Below are 12,072 nucleotides of genomic sequence, written 5' to 3'. Positions count from 1 at the left end.
GGCCCTGCTTGAGCGTGTACGCGAGTGTGGCGGGCCCTGCGGGAGCGTGGACGTAGACGTGGGGGTGGCAGGCTCTGCGGTAGCGTGTACATGAGTGTGGCAGGCCCTGAGGGAGCGTGTACACGGGGGTGGTGGGCCCTGCGGGAGCGCGTACGCGGGCGTGGCGGGCCCTGCGGGAGCGCGTACGTGAGTGTGGCGGGCTCTGCGGGAACGCGTACGCGGGGGTGGCGGGCCCTGCGGGAGCGTGCACGTGAGCGTGGCGGGCTCTTCGGGAGCGAGTACGCAGGCGTGGGGTTGGGAGGCTTTGCGGGAGAAGCCCCGGAGTAGATGCTGCCAGGTCTGTGACTGAGGGAGATGATCACTGTAGCCAGGAAAATAGACTGGACATGCGAGAAGCAATAGGAAGAACATGGCGTAGCAGCTCGGCCATGCGCGCAGATGGGTGCGGTGGGGAGAGGAACTGCTTGAGATGGACCCGCTCTCCAGAGAGACGCCCTTCCGGCTGCGGAGGCCTGAGCCAGGTCTGGAGGAGAACTGCGCTCTGCCTGTCCAGGCGGAGGGAGGCCGTTCTCCTCAGGCAGATAAAGAGAGGCAAGCTGCCAGGTTTTCAGCCTGGGAATTTTCCTTTGTAACGTCTTTAATTGTGGTAAAAATCACATCATATAAAAGAATAGGCATTTCCCACCTTAACCATTTGTAAGCGTCCAGGTCAGGAGTGTTAAGTCTGTTTACATCATTGTGAATATTTTCCTCTTCTTAGCACAAGAGGTTTGTAGAGAGGAGCTGCTACGGCAGCTTTTTCTTTTTAAAAACGTTGCTAATCATGGTCCTAGACTGAGAAATCCCAGGCCTGGGTAGTGGCCCCGGTCTGGCAGGGATGGGCTGTGCAGGGCAAGTGAAATTGCTCCGTCTGTCTCCGCTGCCGTCCGCGGGGTTCCACACACCCCTCCTCTTTCAGAAACACCTCGGGTCTGTCCGACAGACGTCAGGGAGCCCAGGGTGCAAAACTCCCTCCCTTCTTAAGGTGGGCTCTTCCTCCCTCATCTACAGCGGGCTCCTTCCAGGCGTCTTTATGTGCAGGTTGGGGGAAGGAAAGAGATGGATGAATTCTTGACTACCCTGCAGAAGTTTTCTGAGAACTGACTTCCTGGGGTGGGAAATGCCCCAGCTCCGGTCTGTGTGCCTCAAGGGTCACCGAAGCCGCTTCTGGGGAAAGTCTGCCTTACTTGGCTCTCTAAACCAGGTCCTTTAAAATGTCCCCCGCTCATTTTTACCGGCGCTGAATACAACCTGTGAGGCATTTTCACCCTTGTAAAATCAACTGGATTTACGGTCTTGAAGATGCATCATCAGTGTTTGGGGGAAAATGATGAATCTGTAGCCCTTTGGTGTGATAGAAAAAGATCATGTCCACAAATAAACCAGGCCAGCCTTAGGAATAACCCAGACATTCTTCAGAAGCATATGAAATCTAAATAATTTGGCCGTACCACTTAAAAATTATGTTGAAGAGCGGAGACTGTTTTTTAAATACCCTCTCCCATGACTCAAAAATAAAACACACAATTTTGTTCAGTCTTAAACAGTCACACAAAATCACCTTTCTGGGACAAAAAACACCAAAACAAAACACAAGACTAAATAGTTTCAGCCAAAAAAGTTTTCAGAAAGTTATGAGTCACTGAATATAGGATTATAATGAGAGTCTGTGAGTAAACTTAACTAAAGCACAGATTCTATTTTGTATGTGGGAAATCACACACACAAAGAGAGAATAGAAATATTATGGACCCACTGTGTAGGGCTATGTTTATCTTGGCATGTCCGCATTGTAGTCCCGGCGTTGCCAATTCGCGTCTGTTCCTTAAAGACCAGGCTCAAAATTCAGCTCCTTCAAAAGCCTCCCCTGATTAATCAACCTCGCCCAAATCTATTCATCCCTCTACACACCCTAAGTGATATGTTTCCTTTTGTTTCTTTACTATATCACTCACAGTTGCTGACATATTGTCATGTGAACATTTTGTGCATTCACAAGAAGTTGGAACTTTAATCATTCTCAGTCTCCTCTTTAATTTCTTCCATGCCTTTCCCACCGTGACCTGACTGCTCTGCCTACAGCAAGTACTTAACGGAGACACACGGCAGCATGGAGACTGGGGTCACCCCACAACCGTTGGAGCAGCTGTGGTCTTTCCATTAAGAGGTAAAATTTGCATCTGGTCCACACCACTGTGCTCTGAATATCAGAAACGGGAAGCAGTGCCCAATGCTTCCCGCGATGCTAGGACAAGTCACAGCAGCACAACATCTGCAGCTGGAGAGGGGATCAGCCTTTTCCAGAACATTCCCCTCCTGAGCCAAGGGGAACGGTGTGGTGGAAGCCAGGCTCGCTTCTCTCTGTTGGGGGGAAGGGGGGTCAAGGGTGGAGGGCTGGGAGGTGTCAGGTGACCACCCAAAGAAAGGTCTCGAGGTCAGGGAATCCTGGGGCAGGGTGCTGCCTCTTCAGAGTGTGGAATTTTAAAAGCCCAAAGGAGAACTTAGATCCAAGGTGGGAGCTACAGCTTGCACTTCCTGCCTCGATGGTCTTGCCTGTCCCTTTAGATGGGGTGAGGCACCGTGTGGTCTGTGTTCAGAAAGGGTTAAGTCTCACCCGCAGCCCTGGGATCTGTCAGCGTTGGCGATGAGGCTTCCTGCGGGGAGACCACTACCTTGGAGCGGGCCAGAGCCTGGTGTCCCAAGAGAGATGGTCACAGACTCCCTAGAGGGATGGTGTGTGGTCACTAGGGATGGAAAGGAATTGACCTTTACTGGGCAGTGACCATGCGCCCGGCCCAGGGGCAGGGATCACATCTCAGCTCCAGGTCACCGTTTCAAGACAGGTGCGATGCTCTCTGTTTTATAGAAAAGGAAACTGAGTCTCTGTGGGCCTGGTCCTAACCCAGTCACATGCAAGCATTCATGCCTGCATGAAGTGTGTCTGGCTTCATGCTGCCCCGCCAAGTGGCCTCAGAGAGAGAGGACCCACGACTGGAGGCTGGGATGCCACACGGACTTCCTGTTCCAGCTTGGCACCTGCACACCATGCCTGTGGGCACTCTCGCCACAGACGCAGGAGGACAGAGGATGGGGAGTGGAGCCTGCAGACCCAGCATTGAGATGCTGGGGCTCGCACGCGCTGGGCAGGCCTCTCAGAACACACAGCCCACATGCCTGCCTGCCTGCCCAGCCACGGCCCCCGCACTGACAGAGCACCCCCAGATGCCCTGCTCATACCTTGGACCCATTCCTGGACCCCCTGGACGTTTCTGGCAGATCCCCAGGCAGCGATGCCACACGCATCCTGCTCTGGAATTCCATTATGAGCTCCCAGTGAAGACCAAGTACACCTTTATAATAAAAATACCACCCTTTGTTGGCACACAAACTCTTCATTAGATATTTCTCAAATGTTTAAAAAGTTGGCCCAGAACCACACATGCTTTACCATGAGGTTCCTTCATAGCTGGAGGAAAGCAAGGCCGTCGAGGTGGAGCCTGGGATGCCTCCATCCAAGCCCTCATCTTGCAGACGGGCGGCTCGCCTGGGCTCACCTGTGAACCCAAACATAGCGCCACCTGCAGTGTTTGCGCAGAACCTCTGTGGCTGCCCGGAAGTCACACAGCCCTCGGTGGGTCCGCAGCGGATCAACACAGACACAGCTGCACCTGAGATTCAGAAGAACGGGCGGATGGTGCCTTCCTGCACGTGTAAGAGGAATTCATGGAGCGAACAACCCAACAGAGGTAAACATTAGGGGCTGAAGTGACTCGAGCATATTAAAATGTAGTTTTTCTATTTAAGCTGGTTTCTCCAATGCCTCCATCACCCCATCCATCTATCTGTAGACACAGAGAGGTGTTACTCAATGCCCAGGAGTAATGTAGCATTTAGTTTTGAAGGGTGCCATGAAACAAAGAGATGCCGAGTGTTGCCAAAGACTGGGGCCCAAAGACTCAGCTTCTCAGCTCCTGGCCTGGCTGAGCGTGGGCCTCGGGCACTCTGGTATTCCGGGGAACTGTGGAGGCCGCTGGGAAGGAAGCTGTTTATTGGCATCATCTTGGATTCACTGAAGAAAGCCTCACGTCACAACCTCTGGCTGTTGCTAGCTTCGCTGGGTGTTGAAAGGACACAGGCAGGGGGCGCCCCGGGGCAGCCAGGGGCCTTGTGGCATAATCTTCCCCGTGCAGAAGCAAAGGAGAGCATCAGATCACTCTGAAACCCTAGTGGAAACACACTGGCTGCCGCAGTGTAGACAGCCGGCCTGTGCTGGCCTGTGGCCAGGCCTGTGGCTTGCTCCAGCCACCCAGCTCAGCGACGTGAACACAGCAAGCTCTCGGTGTACAATCGGCTGTCATGAATCCTGTCTTTCTCATCCTAAATGCCCATCAATTTTGCAAAGCAAACTTACTTGAAGACATGTCAAAAGCTGTGCACGTCCCAGGTGGGCTGAAGAAGAGGCAACATTGGTGTAAAAGGAGCCAAGAATTCTCATTTGTTGATGAAAGGTAAAATTACACACCTGGCACGTGCTGCCTGGCTGACCAAGAGTGAAATGTTTTTTTCTGGCCTTTTTTCTAAATGCATTTGCTATGCTAGGCTGAAACAGAAATGCTATTCACATCTGGTGGACCAGACCTTATTTCCACTCTCTGGACATGCTCCGAAGCGCGGGCTGAAGTAGATCAAGTCCCCAGGGAGCCCAAGCCTGATTCCAAGGAGATTGCCAATATTTTGGGAGGAGTAAACATCTTCTGAAGTTTTTTGTTTTCTAAAGCCAAAGAATGCACTTGCGCCTCCTGAGAGGGCGAAGAGGAAGAGAGAGGGGGAGAGGGGACAAGGGAGCCGAGACGGACAGCAGATTCACGCGGAGGAGGGAAGGTGGGGGACGCCAGGCTCCTCTGGGTGAGATGAAGATCTCCACCAGAGGCCCGTTGCAAAGGGGAAAGTGGCACATTTATTTTCAAAAGAGGCACTGCTCCTGGCTTCCTGTGAGCTCCACTTCTACCCTAGTTAGAGGAGGAGGGTTTGATGGAGCTCAGGGTCATGGCCGAGGCTCTCCGGCCTGTGTGGATGAATGCACTCGCAGATCTCATCTCTCTGCTGCTCCCTCCTCAGCCTGATGTCCAGCCCTGCCCTTGCACTCCAGTCTCATACGCTATTGCTCACCTGGCATCTTGTCACTGACTGTGCTTTCCTTAGAGGATGGTGGAGGAGATCATCAACAGGGTGGGTGCAGAGGAGCTCACCAGGCCAGTGATGCAGTCAGATTCGGGGCCTTTGCCTCTTAACGTGTATGCAACATTGATGATCGAAAGAGAAAAAACTGACAGTTGCCTAAAACGTAATTCCAGCTTCTCCTTCCAGATTTGTTTCATCTCCATTTTGTCGCAGTAAAGGACAGCCCCACCCACTCAGCCACCTAAGCCAGAACCCCATGTACCATGCACCAGTTCTCCTTCTCACTTGTCTGCTTAATTAAATCCTCAGCGAGCCTTGCCAATGACACCTTGGAGACTCTCTCAGATGAGTCCACTTGCCTTTCTTTCTCCCCTCCTGGGTCTTCACCCATGCAATCACCAGATCGTGCCTGGAAGACAAATAAATGCACCTCCTTGGTTGACTCCTGCCTGGACATCCAAGGACCCAGCACCCAGGGTGAGCCTGTAACTCAGAGCAGAGCTGAAGGCTGCATGGACCCCCAAGGATCCAGCACCCAGAGTGAGCCTGTAACTCAGAGCAGAGCTGAGGGTGGCCACACTGCACAGAGCTCGCGTGCACCCTCCCTGCCCAGGCTCCCCAGGGCCTGGCCTGGCCGTTCTCCCTCCACTCCCCCGTCCCACTGCCCTCCTCCAGGCCTGTCACGCTCAGCTGTGCTGGCAGTGGGTGAGCATAAATCTTTAGCAATGGCTTTCTGGGGGAAAAAAAAGCCTGAGGTTTGTAGCATTCACAAATTCCTGTACTCATACTCCCCTCCGGACTAATTTCAAGCTAACCACTGGCTGACGAAATTCCTGCAAATGTAACTGTCAGCTCTTGGAAGCTGGGATGGCAGCTTTGGCATCTTGTCACTGACTGTGCTTTCCTTAGAGGATGGTGGAGGAGATCATCAACGGGGTGGGTGCAAAGGAGCTCACCAGGCCAGTGCTGCAAAGTCAGATTCAGGGCCTTTGCCTCTTAACGTGTATGCAGCATTGATGATCGAAAGAGAAGAAATTGAACAAAAAGATTTGCCTGGGTAAAAATCATATGGCATACCAGAAAGAAGTGAATTTTGCCCCATTTTTAGCTGCATTTTCTCTCCCTTAGAGCAAACTCCCAACTCAGAGGGACAGACAAAGGGGCAGAACAGGGGTGGCGGACGTGTCCCTCCACCATCAGATGAGGGCCATCATCTTATTCACAGCAGGACACGTGTGTCTTATGTGGCCTTTGGGAAATGAACCCTTGGAACAGCATACTTTCTAACATGTCCCCCGTCGACACCGGGATGTGGTTATTGTGTAGGTTGGTAGGGCCCTGCGTCCTCAGTGTTAAGACTATAGGGCTGGGGAAGGGAGAGAGAGGGGAAGGCTGACAAATCAAGGGGTCCGATGAGATAGGCCTGAGGACCAAGACCTGAGTCACCCCCTTCCCGTGCTACACTAGGGCTCCAGCACCCAGTCTCTACTCCTCCCCTGCCTCCTCCCCGGCTCTGCCAGGCTTTGGGACCACTTCGCCTTGCTTGTAAGGGACTGCTGAGCCCTCGGTTGCCCCTGTTCCAGGAAGCACTGTGGGGGCTGGCCCCTCTCCGTGTGGCCTCGTGGGCATCCATCCACCCCTGTCTGTACAAAACAAGGAATGAGGGGTGGGAGGCGGGGTTGCTGCTCCTAGTGGGGGCAGAGTGCCTTCTGCATTATGAGGCCAGTGGCATATAATAGCATGTGTTTGCGACTCTATCACAATAGTCAAATCTATTCACAATCAGCCCACATATTGCTTCTCTGCCTGGAATATCCTCCCTCCCTTGTCCACCTGGAAACTTCTGCGCATCTTTAATCCTCAGCTCCAATGTCAGCTGGAGGGGTCTCCCTCTACCCTGGCCCCTGAGGAGTGTCCAGTACCCTCCTCTCTGCAGTGCACTCAGATCCCTAGTTTACCTACTTTCCAGCCCTATACTCTTAAGAGAGGATGCAGGGCCCCATCAGCCTACACTGTAACCCAGTCCCAGTGTCTGTCTGGAACTCGTCAGAAAGTACGCCATTCTAGGGGTCCCTTTCCCAAAGGCTGCGTGAGAGGACACATGAGCAGACGTGCACACTGACGTTGCATACACGTGGAGACAAAGGCCCCGAATCTGACTTTGCAGCACTGGCCTCGTGAGCTCCTTTGCACCGACTCTGTTGATGATCTCCTGCACCCTCCTCTAAGGAAAGCTCCATCAGTGACAAGTTGTGAAGCACAGTCAGGATGGCCACAGCAGCCATGCCGGCTTCCAAGAGCTGACAGTGACATTTGCAGGAATGTCGTGAGCCAGTGGTTAGCTTGAAATCAGTCATGAGGGGAGTATGATTACAGAAGTTGTGATTTTTAGTAGAGATGAAGTCTCTCTATGTTGCCCAGGCTAGTCTCCAACTCCTGAGCTCAAGCAATCCTCCCAGCTCAGCCTCCCAAAGTCACTGCAGTGCTCCTGCTGGAGACACTCCATCCGGGAATTCTCCAACCCTTGGAGGCTGAGATTTTATACCTCCCCTAGTGATTCATTCCTACTTCATTAATTCTCCAAGTAGATTTTGAGTGTCCACAACATTGCCCCATCTGCTGGGGACACAGAGCGGGTCACACCAAGGGACTCCCCTTGCACATGGGGTTGATGTTGTGGTTCACCTGCTGTTTACTTATGTGCCCCACCCCCCAAAACACACACAGAGTTGCTCGGTGTCTCTTGCAGAGTCTACCTTAAAGTCCATTTGTCCTGAATGAAGATACCTCGCTCGGCCCAGGTGCGCGGAGTCACAGCCGCCTGCAGGATGCCTCTGAGGGGCTGAGGCTTTTCATCAGTATCCACATGGGCCACATACAGACCAGGAGTTAAGGGCCACCTATCTAAGGATTCAGAGAAACAGGAAAAATACCAGTGAAAAGATACTTTTTTTTCTTTTTTTCCAGTTTTATGGAAGTATAATTGACAAGTAGAAATTATATATATTTAAGGCATACAACATGATGTTTTGATATGTGTATAAATTGTGAAATGATTGCTGCAATCAAGCTAATTAAAACATCTATCATATCATGTAATTATCTTTTTCTGTGTGTGTTGAGCGTATCTGAGATCTACTCTGTTAGCAAATTTCAACTATATAATACACTGCTATTAACTATAGTAATCACACTGTACATAAGATTTCCAGAATTATTCAGCCTGCATAAATGAAAGTTTGTTTCCATTGACTAACTCCTCCCCAGTCCCCCCAGTGCCAGCCCCTGTAGTCACCATTCTATTCTCTTCTTCAGTGAGTTTGGCTTTTTCAGATTCCACATATACACGAGATCGTGCAGTGTTTGTCCTTCTGTAACTGGCTTATTTCCCTTAGCACTATATCCTCTACTTCCATCCACGTTGTCACAAATGACAGGATTTCATTCTTTTTAAAAGCTGGATGATATTCTATTGTGTTTGTACACAACATTTCCTTTACCCATTTATCTTTGGACACTTAGGTCGCTTCTGTATCTTGGCTATTGTGAATAATGCTGCAATAAATATGAGAGTGCAGGTATTTCTTCAAGACACTGATTTATTCTCCTTTGAATACATCTTCCTAAGTGGGATTGCTGGATCATATAGTAATTCTGTGTTAAATTTGTTGAGGTACCTCTATACTCTTTTCTGTGATGGCTGTACTAGTTTACATTCCCGCCAGTACTGTGCTGAGCTCCCTTTTCTCCACATCCTCCCCAACGCATAGCTTTTTCATCATAGCCATCCTAACAGGTGTGGGGGCAATAGCTTGGTGTGGTTTTGATATGTATTTCCCTGATGATTAATGATGCTGAGCATTATTTTCAAATACCTGTTGGCTATTTGTATGTCTTCTTTTGTGAAATAATCTATTTAGGTCCGTAGCCCACTTTTAAATTATTTGTTTTCTTCCTATAGTTTAAGTTCCCTACCTATTTTAGACATTAGCCCCTTATTAGGTTAATTAGGTTAATTATTTACAAATATTTATACAAACCCTTAATTAGGTTAATTATTTACAAATATTCTCTCCCACTCCATGGACTACCTCTTCACTCTGTTGATTGTTTCCTTTGCTGTGAAGAAGCTTTTCAGTTTGGTCACATTTGTATATCCTTGCTTTAGTTGACTGTGCTTTTGGAGTCATATCCAAAAATTAATTGCCAAGACCTACATCAAGAAGCTTTTCCTTATGTTTTCTGCTAGTAGTTTTACAGTTTCAGGACTTAATATTTAAGTCTTCAATCTATTTTGAGTTGATTTTTGTATATGGTATGATATGAGTCCAATTTTTTTATTCTGCATGTGGATTTCCAACACCATTTATTTGAAGAGACTCTCCTTTCCCCAAGATGTGTTCTTGGCACCTTTGTTGAAGTTCAGTTTATTACTTTCCTCTCTATTATATTCCACTAGTTTGTGTCTGGTTTTATGCCAATATCATACTGTTTTGATTATGAAAGATTTGTGGTATATTTTAAAATCAGGAAACGTGATACTTCTAGCTTTATTCTTTTTTTCCAAGATTGCTTTGGCTATTTGAAGTCTTTTATGGTTCCATATGAGTTTTAGGATTTTTTTTCTATTTCTGTGAAAAATGTCATTGAAATTTTGATAAAGGTTGTCTTGAATCTATAGATTACTCTAGATAGTATTGGCATTTTAACAATATTTATTCCGATGCATAAAAATTGAATATCTTTCCATTTATTATCTTCAGTTTCTTTTATGAATATTTTATAGTTTCCAGTGTACAGAGAAAGATACATTTTTTCTTAAAATAATTCTTTTGAGAAGTGGTGATGGTATCATGACTGTATTTGAGAATCATGGAGCTCTTCTTTTTTTTCTGAGACAGGTCTCACTCTGTCACCCAGGCTGGAGTGTAGTGGTGCATTCTTGGCTCACCACAATCTCTGCCCTTCCCCCAACCCCAGGCTCAAGCAATCCTCCCACCCTAGCCTCCTGAGTAGCTGGGACTACAGGCATGCACCACCATGTCCAGCTAATTTTTTGTATTTTTAGTAGACATGGGGTCTTGCCATGTTGCCCAGGTTGGTCTCGAAATCCTGAGCTCAAGCAATCTGCCCGCCTTGGACACCCAACATGCTGGGATTACAGGTGTGAGCCACCACGCCCAGCCCATGAACCTTTTAAGAAAGGCAAATGACTATGTCATACAAAAGGGTTGAGAGACACCCAACAAAAAAGAAAAGAACTTATTATGCAGCCAAGTTGAATAAAAAAGTCTTTAGTCCGCAATAAAACATTTGAGCAGATGACTAATTTCTACATCAGAATTTGATATAAAATTAATAATTATTATAGCTAATAATTGTAATTAATATAATTAATAATTATAGTTAAGATAAAATCAGTTTATTTTTATTTTAAATAAGTAGTATATGTACATAGTATAAACATTAAAGAGACACAATGGGTAAGTAGTGAAAGCCTCTCATTCTGTGGACCATGCTTTGGTTTTAAGTCTAAGACTCTTTGCTTATCCTTATGTTTTCATCTACAAGGGCTGCCATAACAACATACCACAGCCTGGGCAGCTTAAACAATAGAAATTAATTTCCCACAGTTCTGGAGGCTGGAAGTCCAAGACCAAAGTGCCGGCAGGGTTGATTTCTGGTGAGGTGTCTCTTTCAGGCTCATGGATGACTGCATTATCAGTGTCCTCACATGGCCTTTCCTCTGTGTGTGTGTGTGTTATGGGAGGAGAGAGTGCTCTGGTGTCTCTTCCTATTCTTATAAAGACACCAGTCCTATCAGATCAGGGCCCCACCCTTATAATCACATTTAACTTTATTCTATCTCCTATCTCCAAATACAATTACATTGGAGGTTAGGTCTTCAACACATGAATTTAAAGGCAGGGAGCACAATTCAGTTCATAATATCCTAATTGTAAAATATATTATTCTATGTTTTGTCTAAAAGTTCTATAGTTTTAGGTTTTACATTTAACCCATTTATACCCAAGGTTGCAATTGTTTGAATTTTTGCAATCAGACCTTGGTGATGACCTTGAGCAGTAGGGTATAAATAACTCCCACGTGCTTACTGTTCTGATAATGGAACACTGGGCATAAATGGGCTAAGTTCATGGTTCTTAAAAAGATGAGTTAATTTTTTTGAAAAAGGTGTGAAATTGTGAAATTAGGTTGAGGTTCTACTTTCAATTTAATTTTTACCTATATTTGTCCAATTTCTCTAGCAACTATTGTTAAAAGACTATTCCTCCTCCACTGAAATGTTTTTTCATCTTGATCAAAAATCAGTTGGACATATTTTTATGGATCTAATTCTGTGTTCTCTATTCTGTTCCATTGATCTGTGTATTTATTTCTCCAGCAATACCATACTGCTGTATAACTATAGAGTAAGGCCTAACATCATATGAAGTTTCACTTTATATTTATTCTTGAAATTGTTTTAGTAATTCTTGGTCTCTTGCCTTTCCATATAGTTTCAGTTGCCTATATTTTTTCCATATAGTTTTAGAATAAGCTTATCTATGTCTACAAAAATTATTGCTGAAAGTTTGATAGGAATTGCGTTACATCTATGACCCAAATTGAGAAGAACTGACGTCTTTACTACGTTAGGGCTTCTGATCCATGAACATGGTATGCATCTTCACAGATCTTACTTAGGTCTTCCTTGATTTATTTCATCAGCATTTTATATTTTAAGAATACTTATTCTGTACATGTTTTGTTAGGTTTTGTTACATTTTATTTATTTGAGGTCATTATAAATTGTATTGTGTTTTAAATTTTAGTTTCCACGTCTGTCAC

At 46.9% G+C, this 12,072-nt stretch overlaps 1 long non-coding RNA gene across 1 annotated transcript; it reads left to right on the top strand.

The window, feature by feature from the left end:
- Positions 1-289: 289 nt before the first annotated feature.
- LOC139363259 (uncharacterized) lies at positions 290-8,295 on the top strand. The gene is made up of 3 exons (XR_011623227.1): positions 290-591; positions 2,122-2,206; positions 7,970-8,295. It is a non-coding gene; the product is annotated as an uncharacterized lncRNA (long non-coding RNA).
- Positions 8,296-12,072: the final 3,777 nt, after the last annotated feature.

Source organism: Macaca nemestrina, chromosome 5, assembly GCF_043159975.1.
Source record: "Macaca nemestrina isolate mMacNem1 chromosome 5, mMacNem.hap1, whole genome shotgun sequence".
Lineage (NCBI taxonomy): Eukaryota > Metazoa > Chordata > Mammalia > Primates > Cercopithecidae > Macaca > Macaca nemestrina.
This window is presented reverse-complemented; position numbering and strand designations above follow the sequence as displayed.